This window comes from Panthera tigris, chromosome B4 (genome assembly GCF_018350195.1).
Source record: "Panthera tigris isolate Pti1 chromosome B4, P.tigris_Pti1_mat1.1, whole genome shotgun sequence".
Classification (NCBI taxonomy): Eukaryota; Metazoa; Chordata; class Mammalia; order Carnivora; family Felidae; genus Panthera; species Panthera tigris.
Genome location: NC_056666.1, coordinates 104,139,734 through 104,153,750, shown reverse-complemented (window position 1 = coordinate 104,153,750; position 14,017 = coordinate 104,139,734). Strand labels below are relative to the sequence as shown.

Genomic DNA, 14,017 nt, shown 5'->3' with positions numbered 1-14,017 from the left:
CATCAGAAATCACTAACATTATGTAATCTCAGGAAATACATGTAAAGGACTGGGTAATATCAAGGATTGGGTAATAGAACCAGTAAGAACCAGAGATCATTGGAATTATTGAGGGTTTGCATTGCTAAGTGCATTGCTATAAAACTAATTTTTTTCAGGAATGTTTGGACTTTCTTAAAATTGTTTTTTTAACGTTTATTTATTTTTGAGACAGAGAGAGATAGAGCATGAACGGGGTGGGTCAGAGAGAGTGGGAGACACAGAATCTGAAACAGGCTCCAGGCTCTGAGCTGTCAGCACAGAGCCCGGTGTGGGGCTCGAACCCACGAACTGCGAGATCTTGACCTGAGCTGAAGTCGGACGCTTAGCCAACTGAGATGTTTGGACTTTCTTAAGGAAGTAGGTATGATCCTCAACACTAGGACAATCAAGCACATCTTGCTTAGATCTTACATACAAATGATACAGATATAAATGGCCCAAGATAAGCATGCTGAAATGGTTTTCTGAGTTGGGAATACATGAGTATATTAAGTTGATCAAGTTGCCATTCAGATAATTCCTTGGCCTAGACACGTGTGTGTGTGTACGGGTGTGCGCTTGTGTGTATGTGCATATGCATGTTGATAGAGTGGGAACAACAATGGTTGGTAACTGCGGGTACAATTCATAGGCCAAAGGTCCATAATAAGCAGTTAAATGTTCCAATGTAGTTTTGTAAAGCATATTATTTGCATATAATGAACCCTGAGTTATACCAGCTTATGGAAAAACAATATTAGAAGGAATCTGGTAGAATTTTCAGAATTGAAGGCAGAGCAAAACATCAGCTTCAGGAAGGCAGGAATGAGGACAATTCTGGGCTCCAGAGGTACTGAGACAGGGGCTTGAATGCTGTAAGAGTGGTTTTGTTTGATCCTAAATCTATCATCTTGCTCTTCTCTGCATTTTGGCATGAGCTGAACTTTTTTTTGTATAGGGGCAGGAGAGGGGTATACATGACACCTAGATTTCCAGGATTCCTTGTAACTTAGTCATCAGGTTGTAAGAACTCTTTATCCCATGTCCTGCTCAATTTATTAAAAAACCTAGGGAAAAGCTTAGATTGATCATGTGATGATGTGCCTGTTCCAAAGAGATGGGGTTCAGATGTCATTTGAAACATATGTTTTATTTATTTTATTTTTTATTTTTTTTAAATTTACTTATATTCTATGATCTTGCCACTTCTCTTTAGCCCAGGCTGTTTAACATGATCCATCCATCATTTTTTTTGGAGGTAGTTAAAATTTCCTGAACACAGAAAAAAGGTATGGATTTTTACATTTAAACTTAGACAAAAAGCCATGATCCAGACATCAGACCCCATGTGTGGGAGAATACTTGCTAAATCAGTTTTTAGAGTTGCAGTGCAGAGGTGAGAGAAGAAAACAATGTAGGAGAATGGCTTTGGTCACTGAGAAGGACCCTCATGCTTTGCCTCTCATTCTGAGGTTACTTCCGCTGGGTGACAAAAACTTGACACTCTCACCACCATTTGGAGAAGGGATATTGGAGGGGACTTGTGATTCATCTTCCACCTGGTTGTCTGTGTGGCAGAATGGCATATCCCTCAGATATACGTAATGTGGGAAAATAGAACAGGCTCAACCACCAGATGCCTGGGTAGAAGTGTGTGCAGTAGGCTCATTAAATAAATGTAAGCCCCTTTAAAAGTGAGGTTCTCCAGAATCATATGCTAAGGCAGAGTTTGGGGTACAGGACGTTCATTAGGGGTTTAACATCTTTGAAGGAGAGGGGGAAAGAAACAGGACATGACAGAAATCTGTGATACAGCCTTGGCCAACCTCAAGGGAAACTTTGGAACAAGAATCACCAGAGTTTCCTGGGTTGGCTGAAATGGCTGGAACTTGTTCTGTCATTGGTGTGAGCCACCCAGCAATGTGCATGAGTGCAGGCAAGACAACTCACAGCTGGTGAGGCAGACCAAGAAGTGACTGGCAGTGAGAGATGGTCTGTAAACCACACTCCCTACAGATGGACCCCAGATCGTTTTTTGAAAGGAGCTTTGGGAATGCATCTTTGGTCTACACATGCCCTCATGGGATAATAGGAAGCAGCCATTGCTTTCTTTTGTGACTGAGATAGATGAAGACCTTGAGAATCTTGTGGTGATGACACAGGTCCAGAGCAGAAAACAGCTGTGTCTTATGTGGTTGTTAACTCAGTGAGAAGGCAGAATCCCTAAGCAGTTGCCAATATAGTGAAAAATCAGTAGACCCACCAGGAGTTTGAACTTTAACAGATGAGAAAATAAAACAGGATCCTATTTCCGACCTCTACTTTCAGCCTCCTACTTCCACATCATGTGTTTTGTAAGCCTGCTTGAATTTATGTCACTGAAGGAGAGGGTCTGAAATAACTTCACTGACTTGAAATTGAATATTAAGTTTTTTTCCTGTCAGATAAAATGTTGATTTACAATGGAGAAGAAGATGAGTTATGGAGAAACAAAAAAAAAATAATTTACGTATGCAGAAACATGGCCTTACAAATTCATGATCACCTCAAAGTAATTGAAATAAAACTAATTTTTGCTATTTGCTTTTATCAGGAGACTATAGATGATTCTCAAAGTCTTTGGTTAAGCTGGTCCAACTATGTTTTATAATAAATCAGTAGCTGTCTTCAAAATGTTTTATAATTTTTAGGCTTTATATGCTTATTTGACAAAAGCAACACTTACTGTTGTCATGTTATTTGATTTCGTGTCCACCCCTTACTCCTTTCTCTTTGTACTCTCTCATTCTGGAATGTTCTTCAACATTATCCTATTCCTCTATAACATTTTTTGTTAAATATCACTTCCTTAGAACATTCAAGGCTAACATAATATTTCCTTAATGTGTTATTATTTTATTCAACTGTTTATCATGATCTGAGATTATATTCTGTGTTTATTTGTATGCCTACTGACTGTCTCCTCACACAAAAGGAAACTCTGTGAGGAAGGACATTATTTTTCATTATCTTTATATCCAGGTGTCAATACCTGGTAGAATCTCTATGGATATTTGCTGAGTGAATGAATCAATGGAATTTAAAGATTTACTAACTCTAGAAATTTGTTTAAATTGCTTTTAATGAGGAAAATGATACGTATCTTTATGTATCTTTCTATATAAAATTCTTCTGTACCCATTCAAAATAGTGCCTCTGAAAGGAATTTTTAAATGTTAAGGCAATAAAATGGCCTCATTTTAAACATATTTTTAAGGAGTATTAAGTTGGAGCTTCAAATGTATGCTTTTCTAGATTGCTAAATTAGAATGACATATTGTCAAATTCATTATTGGACTACTATTGTTAATCATACATTTTTATTACTATACTTTATGCCATAGCAAGATCATATTTGTTAAACAGAGGTGAAGTACTTTAAGTGTAGCTCAGCAGTGAATATACTTGGAAAAATGGCACTGAGGTCAAAGGTAAAATTAGACACCCATGTTTTCCAGCCATGGGATTTGAAAAGATAAAAGTGTTTTTGCTTTTTCTTTCACTTCCTCCTCTTCCTATTATTCCTCTCTTTCCCCTTCTCTTTCTCTTCTTCTTTCTTTAATCTTTTCATTAAATAATCCCACTGGGTGGAATCATGGAGCTAATTTTACCAAACAAGAGCAGTAGAAAACAACACTTAAAAATGGTGTTGCTCTTTCAACATATTAATGCTACTAATCTTAGAAAGTATTTTTGTATTTTTAGAACTTCTACAAATTAAAAGGAAAAATGACAAATGGCATCAGGGGATGGAGATATGTGACAGACTGTCAACATTCATCCAGGCAGGATGGTTGGGACTTTCATTTGCCTTAAATGTCTTTGGTTTATAAGACCAGTTAAAAAAAAAAAGTGCTCTAGAATTAATTGTGTTTTGGTGACATATTTCCTTAGCTTATTGATTAACTTCCTAGTCACATAAATTATACAATTTAAACTTGCCCTTTATCAAGATCTTTGAAAAAAATGATAATAGATTAGTGAAATACGATACCTCAGAGGAGTTGAAAACTGGATAATGCTCATGTCAAAAGTATAATATACGACTTTGAATTGGTGCCTTAAGCAGGCAATCATGTTTATGTCACAAGAAAATCTTAAGTGTGTTACTGAGCATGGGATATTTAGTCATTTCTTAGGTTCATGTCTTAAGACACATCTCAAAGAAAACTACAAATATCAGCAATAATTAAAATTATTATGCATATCTGGTTATTGACTGGAACTCTTGCATATAATTTTTTTTCACCACCATTATTTCTTTAAATAAAAAAGGAAGGTTGTATGAAAGAGAAAGGGGGTGGGGAGTAAAGTATGATCATTTACAACCACAGGAAAACCTCTGTACATGTTTCGCATCTGGCAGAAGAAAGGGCAGGCCGGGGAGAGGCAGGCTGGGGTCAGACCTCTTTGTAGAGGACATCATAGTCCAAGCTGTAAAGAATGTAGGCCTTAGTTGGCTCAAGAGCTAGTCATCAGTGCAGGATAGCCCCACAGCAAAAGTGTTTGAAAAACTAGTAAAGAAAATTGTGGAAGAGACTGCTTTCATTCCGAGATCAGGAAGTGCTACTAAGATCTCACAGTTGGTGAGCAAGAAATCAATTGCCTCAATGGAAACTGACTCAAAAGATGACTACTTTCAATGGGACAGCTCTAGAGAAGATCTTTTATCCTAGCTTTTGAGAAGAAATGAACATATACAGAAATTAAAGGCTGGACTTTCTGACTATACGAAACACATCTGAAATTTGCAGAAAATTAGGAAGCAGCATGAAATTACATTAGAAAAAAACCAGGATTCTTCCAAGTGAAATTTTTAAGAGCAGAATGACACATTCCAGATCCAAAATGGCAGAAGGACTGGCTTTGACATTAGCCAGGGAGGACAAGGAATAAGCAGAAAAAAACACAAAACAACAAAAAACCCAAAAATGAATCAACTAGATAAAGGAAAAAGTTTCTGTACCTTAACAGGTTCTGGTTCAAGATGGTGACATAGGAATATTCTGAACTCACCTCCACCCACAGACACTGAGTCTACAGCTACATATGGAACAATTTCCTGCAAAAAACCTTAAGGGCTGACTGAGTGATGACCTCATACTAGGCAAATGAGAGGAAAATCAAGTAGGAAAGGCTGGGATACAGCCTTGCTGTAAGTCCCCTTCCCTCCATTGCTGTGACCCACAACTGATTCAAAACCAGAGTTTCTCCCTGAGGAGCAAAGGATTTCACCCCACATCAAGCACTTCAACTTTTAAGGTATGGGTTTGTATTATTATTATTATTATTATTATTAGAAAAAATGCAGATTTCATTTAATAGCTTTTAGAAGCAGTCACCACCAGCAGAAGCTTGCCCATTGAGATGTCTGTGACTACAGACAATTAGCATAGATAGCAGAGTCATTTTAGGATGGAGTCAGGAGGCCATAAGGAAAATGGAACTCGTGCATTTCCATATCCAGATGGAACTTGGACTTTTCGCTTTTGTCATCTGCAACCCACCACATCCTAGAAAGCATCCTTGTACTGAACTAAAGTAGAGATAACAAAATCCTGTTCACTAAACAACCAATCATATATTAGCTTAAACTTAACAGCAGCGATCATAATTCTTTCAAAACACATGTGTAAGTCTGTGATTTTTGTCTTTAAAAACTCCTGCCTCTTGTCTGGGATTTGGAGCACACTTCTGATTTTGACTGACTCTTTTCCTCCTGGATTATAATCCCTAAAACCCCAAATAAATGCATACATTTATTTTCTGGCTTTCACTTTTGCCTTTTCTTGCTCAACATTACCCACAGTCGTGTTAACGCTTTGGGTAGAAGTGAGAATAAATAACTTAAATTTGATATAGATGTGAAAACAAGTCACCATGTACTCTGATGTATTTGGTGAGAGGAAAGAATGATTTGCTTTAATACTCTGCAACAATTCTGGGCTCCAAAAAGGGCATACAGACAAGAAATAAGAAGAATAGAGCTCCAAACTGCAGCCAGAATGATCTTTGAAAATATAAATCAGTTAATGTCATCACTTTGAATGAAACCCTTTATCTCTTCATATTGCTTTCAAATTTGGGACCAAAATCTCTATCCTGATCTACAAGGCTCTTTGTGGTCTCACCCCATCTTTTTTTCCTGGCCCTACCTCAGTCATCTTCTCTTTCTCCTCTATTCTAGTAACAATGGACTTTCTTCATTTGCTCAAATGAATTGTGTCTCCTGCAGCTATAAACTATCCCTGCTGCTTGGAAATAGGGAAGACCCCAGTTGCCTTTCCCACTTAATGCCCACTCATCCATTGGGTTTCAAGTATCACTCCCTCAGGGAAGCCTTCTCTGTCCTCCTAGGCCAGTTGAGCTCCCTAGTTACAAACTCTTAAGGCATCATGTAATTTTCCTTTGTTGTATGATTACTTGATTAATGTGTTTTACCCAAGTTGACTCTAGGTTCCACGAAGGCAGGGACTGGGTTAGATTTTGGTCACCCTCATACTCACAGCTCTAGCAGCTTGTCTCAAACCCCTTCCCTACAACCTGCTTGTTTTTGAATGCTCATTTTTGAGATTCCCATGGGAGTGGCAGATGCTAGCTACACCAGTTCCTCCTCTTCTACCTACAAATAAACAATCAGAGTTTGGGGATATGCATCAAACCCTGAGGGATACTCTACCACCAAGAAAAGTGAGGTGGCATTTGAAAGAAAACTGGTAGCAATGCATGCAAAGGCTGTAGCTTTTCCTAAACTGTTTTAACTCAAGTCATCAGAGAACAATAAAATGAATGTAGGAAAATATTCCTCTCCACACTGAGAAAATCAGAGTGGTTAAGCTTGCGAACCACATTTTAGACTATTGGTGTGACATTGACTTCCATGCTGAATTTACTGTTGTCGTCTATTTCAAAATAAATGCAAACAGAGTAAGTGTTAAGATTGATGCACAAAAAGAGGAAAGTATTTTCTCCATAATTAATATTCATTCCTTTTTTAAAAATTGGTTTAATAATAAGTCCACCATCTGAGGCTAAAATGAAACCCATGATAGGGTCATTGTGCTTTCATTGGGGGGCAAGTGAGGAAAGGAAAATAAAATCTAATCAGTACCAGTGGCATCACTTATTATTTCCTCAAACGTGAATACTTACTTCATCAACTTTCTCAAAGTCACTGATAAAAGCAAAGTGATTACAATGCTTCATACCTCCAAGTGTGGGAACTCTATGTAATGAGAAATTGTTTCTTTTTTCTTTTCATAGCTTGCCAAATTACAATCATCTAATCTAAATTCCTCATTAGCAGGTATTGTGAATGATATAAATATATGTAGGTGATTTGTTCCACTTAGGTTAGGGTGTGTGTGTGTGTGTGTGTGTGTGTGTGTGTGTACATATGTATATATGGGCATTATTTTAGTAAGATGATGCGTAACTTTCTAATTTTTCAAAGATGTCTATATACCCACCACCATTGTAAGAACTAGACCAAATCTTATCTAAACAGTCAGGGTCAGAAAACTAAGGGCATTCAGGAAAGGAGGGGAAAGATAAAGAATAATCAGAAAGACAGAAAAGCTGAGAGTTCTGTGTAGTATGTTATTCATCCCATCCTAAAGTATTTACTGCCTATGAAATCTGAGATTCAGTCTGGATTTGCTAACATTGCTATGTTTGGATATTAATACAGTATTTTTTATTATGATGAACCAAGAAGCAGTTATATAAAATGAGAAAGTAGGGGCACTTGGGTGGCTCAGTGGGTTAAGCCTCTGATTCTTGATTTCGGCTGGGGACATGATCTCATGATTCATGAGATCAAGCCCTGCGTCATGCTCTCTGCTGAGAGTGTGGAGCCTGCTTGGGATTCTCCCTTTCCCTCTCTCTCTGCCCCTCCCCAACTTAGGCATGTGCTCATGCATGCGTGCTCTCTCTCAAAATAAATAAATAAACTAAAAAATAACATAAAATGAGGAAGTACAACTGTGTACCAACATACAAGTGGGAATATAAAAATTTTCTGGATTTAGAAAAAGCTGTAGATGGGTGCCTGGTTAGCTCAGTTGGTTAAGCCTCTGGTTCTTGATCTCTGCTTAGGTGATGATCTCATGGTTTGGTTCATTAGATGGAGCCTTGCTTTGGTCTCCTCACTGACAGCTGGAGCCTGCTTGGGATTCTCTCCTGCTCTTTCTGCCCCTCTCTCACTTGCTCTCTCTCTCAAATAAATACATGCACACACAAAAAGCTGTTGATGGACTACAAGTGATGACTTGGACATGTGACATAGTTCACTGACACCAATTTATGATGAAAACTATAGCTGTACCAAAAGTGACAGCAATGATGTGATGCATCGTATATGGAATGTATGCATTGTATATGTGATTCTTTGTATTAAAAAAATAATGGGATAGTTTCAATTAATTGTCTAGAGCAAGATTTGTAATACTACAAAATTATTCTAAGTCTACAAAATGTGTGTGAATTTAACAGAAAATTTTATTTGTTGATATTAAACTTTTTCCCTGCTTAGAGCCAGCAGGGAGAGGTAATTCAGTATTTCCTGTCTGCATACAGACATGTTCTAAAAATAAGGTTGAAAATGTTCACTTTGGTTACTACAACATTTTGGTTACTTATAAGTACCGTTTTGTAAGCCTTCAGACACATTTTGGGGACTTTTGTCTGTATTTCTTGATGTGAAGGTTTTATGATTTTTTTTCAAAAATAAGGTCTAATACACTGGTTTAGGATTAAGAAACAGTGGTATAATTTATAGCTCTAAGGAGATCTCAAACATGACATTATGGCATCAATAGGAGCAATTATATTAATAATATATTAATATACTTATTAATATAATATAATCTTACCAGTCCAAGTAAGGTTGAGGTGCTGGGCAGGTAAAAAAGGCAATGAAAGTAATCAAACTTAATATGGTAGAAACTTGGTATGATCTTCATGAGAATTCACATGAAAATGACCATATTTGGGATTATTATTCTCTGTAAGGCTTAGGTATAACTGAAGGGGCTGCTAGCTTACATTATTGAACAGTAGCCCAGAGTGTGGGCTCCAGATCCAGGATACTTTTATCTGGGGCAAGTAACTTGTCTTTTTTTATGCCTCAGTATCAAATTTACAGAGTGTCTATGGGGATTAGGGCTTTTAATATAAAGATCCTAGCACAAGCCTAGCACATAGTGAATTGCTCCAAAATGTTATCTGCACTCTTACTGCTGTCACCAATATTGATGTTTATAATCTTTAAAACTGATAGTATTTCTAATCTGTGAGGAATTGTGAAGAGGATGAGAAGGCTGAAGAAAGTTATAACAATATTCAAAGAGATGAGGAAAACAAAATATACAACTGTAACTTTGAGACCTTTGTGCTTGATGTCAATTCCTGACCAAAAAAGAAAAAAAAAAGAATTATGTTAATAGTGGTTTGTGGGTAGCTCAAAAAGGCAGAAGTGGCCATCGGGAGCCAAGATGGATTAAATTTGAATGAATCATGTCAGTTTAAATAAATTCCTTTTGACAGAAATACTAGACCGATAAAACATCTCACCCCCCAAATATCATGTACAGTGTTTCCGAGCTTTAGTAAGTCACTAGACAAGCTCTTTCATGTTGTGAACAAGATAGAGATTTTGTTGTTAATTCAATTCAAGACACTGAACTTATTAATTGGAAAAACAATCAATCTTGTAACTCTGCCGAAAGGGTCCAGATTAGTAAATTAGTGTAGACATATAAGAAAATTTCTAATGGCAAGTTTCAGGGTCTAGCTTTGGCTGTTCCCTGTGGAATACATTTTATCAATTAATGTATCGAATAACAATAATAATAATGAAGAATAGTAATATAAACTTTAGAAGACTTTATTTCTGCCCACAGTCAATTTCCTCCTTTTCCTTCTAACAAAACTGTAATTTTCTTTAGCTATTAACTCTCTTTATAGCAGCCTTGTGCTCAAGTGGTAAAACATCATCCACAACCCCAGAATCATGACTAGTTTTAAGACAACCATTATGACCCTATACCATTTGCCAATGATTGATTTGGAAATGGGCATTTTGACTTATAAGGAAAGTTGGTTGGGAAAGTTTCTGAGAGACAGAAGAAAGAGAATGTTTCCTAAGGCTTTTTGGACCTTAGCATAAAGAAAAAATGTCTGAAGATGTTAATGCCATCTGGAGACCATGGAGGGAAAAAAAGCCAGCATGCCTTAGAATAGCAGGGAAGAAAGAAAGACCCCACTCACTGATAATGTCCTTGATCCAATGAATAAACTTAATTTGAGATATACATGTGAAATAAAACTTCCCTACTGTGACAGCTGAGGCAGGGTTTTCTGTACCATGCAACCTAAAACATTTGAACTCATGAATCTTGTAGGCCAGATACTGTGCTATATTTCTTAAACCCAAAATCCCATTTAATCCTTTCAATAGCACTATGTATTTACATTAAAAAAAAAATTAACATTTTTTTTTGAGAGACAGAGAGATGGAGGGTGAGTGGGGGAGGGCCAGAGAGGGAGACACAGAATATGAAGCAAACTCCAGGCTCTGAGTTGTTAGCACAGAGCCCGACACAAGGCTCGAACCCACGAATTGTGAGATCATGACCTTAGCTGAAGTCAGAAGCTTAAACAACTGACTGAGCCATCCAGGCGCCCTTGTATTTACATTTTACAGAGAAGTAAATTGAAGCTCGGAGAGGGGAAATGATTTGCCCAAATCTCATTGCTAGTAAATTGCAAAGTTGAGATATATGGTCAGGCATCATTGACTTAAGCATTTGCATGCTTGGCTATTATAATATACAATCTTTCCAGTTAAGTTAAAAAAGAATGGTTATAAAGTTTTGAGGATCATTAACAAATGTGTTCAAGGGCAAATTCAGATTCTAAGAACTTTGAAAAATAGGGTGAGTGTCACAGCTGCTTTTGTCCCAAGGGTATTTTGTTAGAACTAGGTTATCTTGAGTTTCAGATCTGATTACCTTGTGAGGAACTGTGTGGAGTCAAAGCTTGGGCTACCATAAAAAAGGGGGGGGTCAATGCAGGAATTCTGGGGCCCCAAAAGACTATAACCTCAGGATAAGTGTGAATCAAGAGTTAAACCTGCCCCTGCCCACTTTCATCCCCAGGATCTCACAAGAAAAGTTTCTATGCAACTTAGCAGAGCAGGACAAAAAAACATGCTTTAGAAACCGCTGCCATATGTGAGATTTTGAATTCAGTTGTAGTAAAAATTCTCATCACTTGGGGAGTAAGAACAATGATAGCAACAACAAAATAATCCTCCAACCATGAATAGTTTACCATGCAAACACTAGCAGAGAGAAAACATGTGCAGCTCTATTACCATCAGATAAAATTAACTTTAGTGTATAAAAGAGTTGCTAGAGAGAGAGCAGTCACTTCATGGAGATAAAAAATTCAATTCTCAAGGAAGATAGAAAAATGATACATATAGATGTACGTAGTTGCATAGCCTCAAAATATATAAAGGATGAATTTTTAGAACTACCAAAATAAATCAATCTCTACACATGGTGGTAGGTTTCAGCATGCATTTCTCATTAGTTGACATGAACCAAAAAATAAATACATGAACAATAAGCATTCTTGACCTAGGCGACTTCTAAATGCAAGAATATATATATATACTTTTCAAGTTATAGAGGGAAAAGTTAAAAATATTGACTGTGTTCCATAAAGAAAGTTTCAAAAAATGTAAAAGGACTGAAATGGATATGACATGTTCTCCCACTGAAGTGCATTTAAGTGTAGAAAGGAATAAGAAAAAAAAAGTTACCAAGAAAATCTCCATACAATGAGGAATTAGGAAACACAGTTTTATATAATTCATGGTTCAAAGAAGAAATCATCGCAGAAATTAGAGGAGTTTAAGAAATAAAATTCAACCAAATTGGCTACCTTGATTACTTGTGAGGCTTGATTCAACCACTCATTAATCTAAGAAATAAAATTCAACCAAATTGGCTACCTTGATTACTTGTGAGGCTTGATTCAACCACTCATTAATCGTGCATCATCCCACGTAGCAAGTAGAAAGGAACTCCAGGAAGAGCTGTAACAAAATGGAAGGATTTCATAGGCAGAAATGGGGCAGGCCAAGGTTATTAAGAAAACAAAAAAAGTATTATTTCAGGCTAAGTTACCTTCCCTTAGGGGAAAGCAGGGGACCTTATCACACAGAGTACCTCACTAGTGCTGATTAGGAAATTCTAGACCAAAATTCTACTCCTGGGAGAGGCTGAAACTGCAGTTAGGTTAGTTGTTAAATCTTGGTGAGGTTAACATAAGTGACTCCATTTTGAACCTGTTTCTTTTAAACAGGATGTTTTAACTTAATAATGATAATACTAAATAGAAAATCTAAGGGGATACAGCTTGCACAATAATTAGAAATTTGCAGCCTTAAATACTTATCTTAGAAAATAAGGCTGGGGCGCCTGGGTGGCGCAGTCGGTTAAGCGTCCGACTTCAGCCAGGTCACGATCTCGCGGTCCGTGAGCTCGAGCCCCGCGTCAGGCTCTGGGCTGATGGCTCGGAGCCTGGAGCCTGTTTCCGATTCTGTGTCTCCCTCTCTCTCTGCCCCTCCCCCGTTCATGCTCTGTCTCTCTCTCTGTCCCAAAAATAAAATTTAAAAAAAGTTGAAAAAAAAAAAAAATTAAAAAAAAAAAAAAAAAAGAAAATAAGGCTAAAAATTAATGTCAGTCATGTGTCTCTAAAAGTTAGAAAAGTACAGCAAAATAAGCAACAAAAGTATATAAGAATATATTAAATATAACAGTAGAGATTAATGATTTAAAAACAAATATACAAAAGAACATATCAACCAGGCCAAAAGTCAGCTGTTTTAGAGGGGGAAGATCAATAAAATTGACAAACCTCTGGCAAGTTGGACCATGAAAAAAAGGAGAGAAGAAATAAATATAAAGAATGCAAAATGGGGCATAACTATAGGTGCTATAGACAATAGACAGATAGATGGCATTAAAATTAGTTTATGCCAATAAATTTGAAAATATTGAAAAAATGTTCAAATTCCTAGGACAATATAATTTTCCTGAAGTGAGTCAAGGTGAAATAGATATTTCTACAAATATGAAATGAATTAAGTAACCAAAAATTTTTTTCCATGAAGAAAACCTCAGACCCAGATGTAACTTTTACTAGTGACTTTTATCAGATAATCAAACAAGAAATAATTCCTATCTTCTGCATACTCTTCCAGAGGATAGAATCAGAGGAAACACTCTAGTTCATTTGATAAGTCTCATGACATTTTATCAACAGTATACCAGTTTATCACAAGATATCAAAAACTTTCTTTTGCATCTGGAATCTGGATACCTGATAATACTAATTCTACTTAACATTATACACATAAATTATGCAAATTAACACAAGAGTTCATCAGAGATTATGGATGCAAAATCAATATCCAGTAATAAATTGATATACAATGCTATATCAGCTACAAACAGAATATGTAATTTGAGAATATAATATTGCCAATGCAACAAAAATGTCAAATACTTAGGACCAAGTTTAACACAAGTGTGGAAGATCTCTATGGATAGAATTATGACTTTTTTGAAGGTCATTAAATATGTAAATAAACAGATATAATAATTTATAATATTATTATTATAAAGATGCCAGTTGTCCCCAAATTGATCTGTGGATTTGATGCAATTGTCACTAAAGTCTCTACAGATTTGTTGTTGCTGTATGTGTTTATTTATTTATTTTTTAGAGAGAGAGTGCAAGTGAGGAGGACAGAGGGAGAGAGAGAGAATCTTAAGCAGTATCTATGCTCAGGGCAGGACCCAATGTGGAGCTCCATTCCACAATCCTGGGATCATGACCAGAGCTGAAATCAAGTCAAATGCTCAACTGAGTCAGTTGCTGT

The 14,017-nt window shown here is 36.6% G+C and overlaps 1 long non-coding RNA gene across 3 annotated transcripts in view; it reads right to left on the bottom strand.

The window, feature by feature from the left end:
* The window catches only part of LOC122240397, a 62,244-nt gene extending 49,659 nt beyond the window's left edge, over nt 1-12,585 (bottom strand). For all 3 annotated transcript variants that reach the window (XR_006220080.1, XR_006220079.1, XR_006220078.1), the window contains exon 1: nt 12,083-12,585. This is a non-coding gene — a long non-coding RNA (uncharacterized LOC122240397). The remainder of the gene's footprint in view (nt 1-12,082) is intronic.
* Between the last annotated feature and the right edge of the window lie 1,432 nt (nt 12,586-14,017).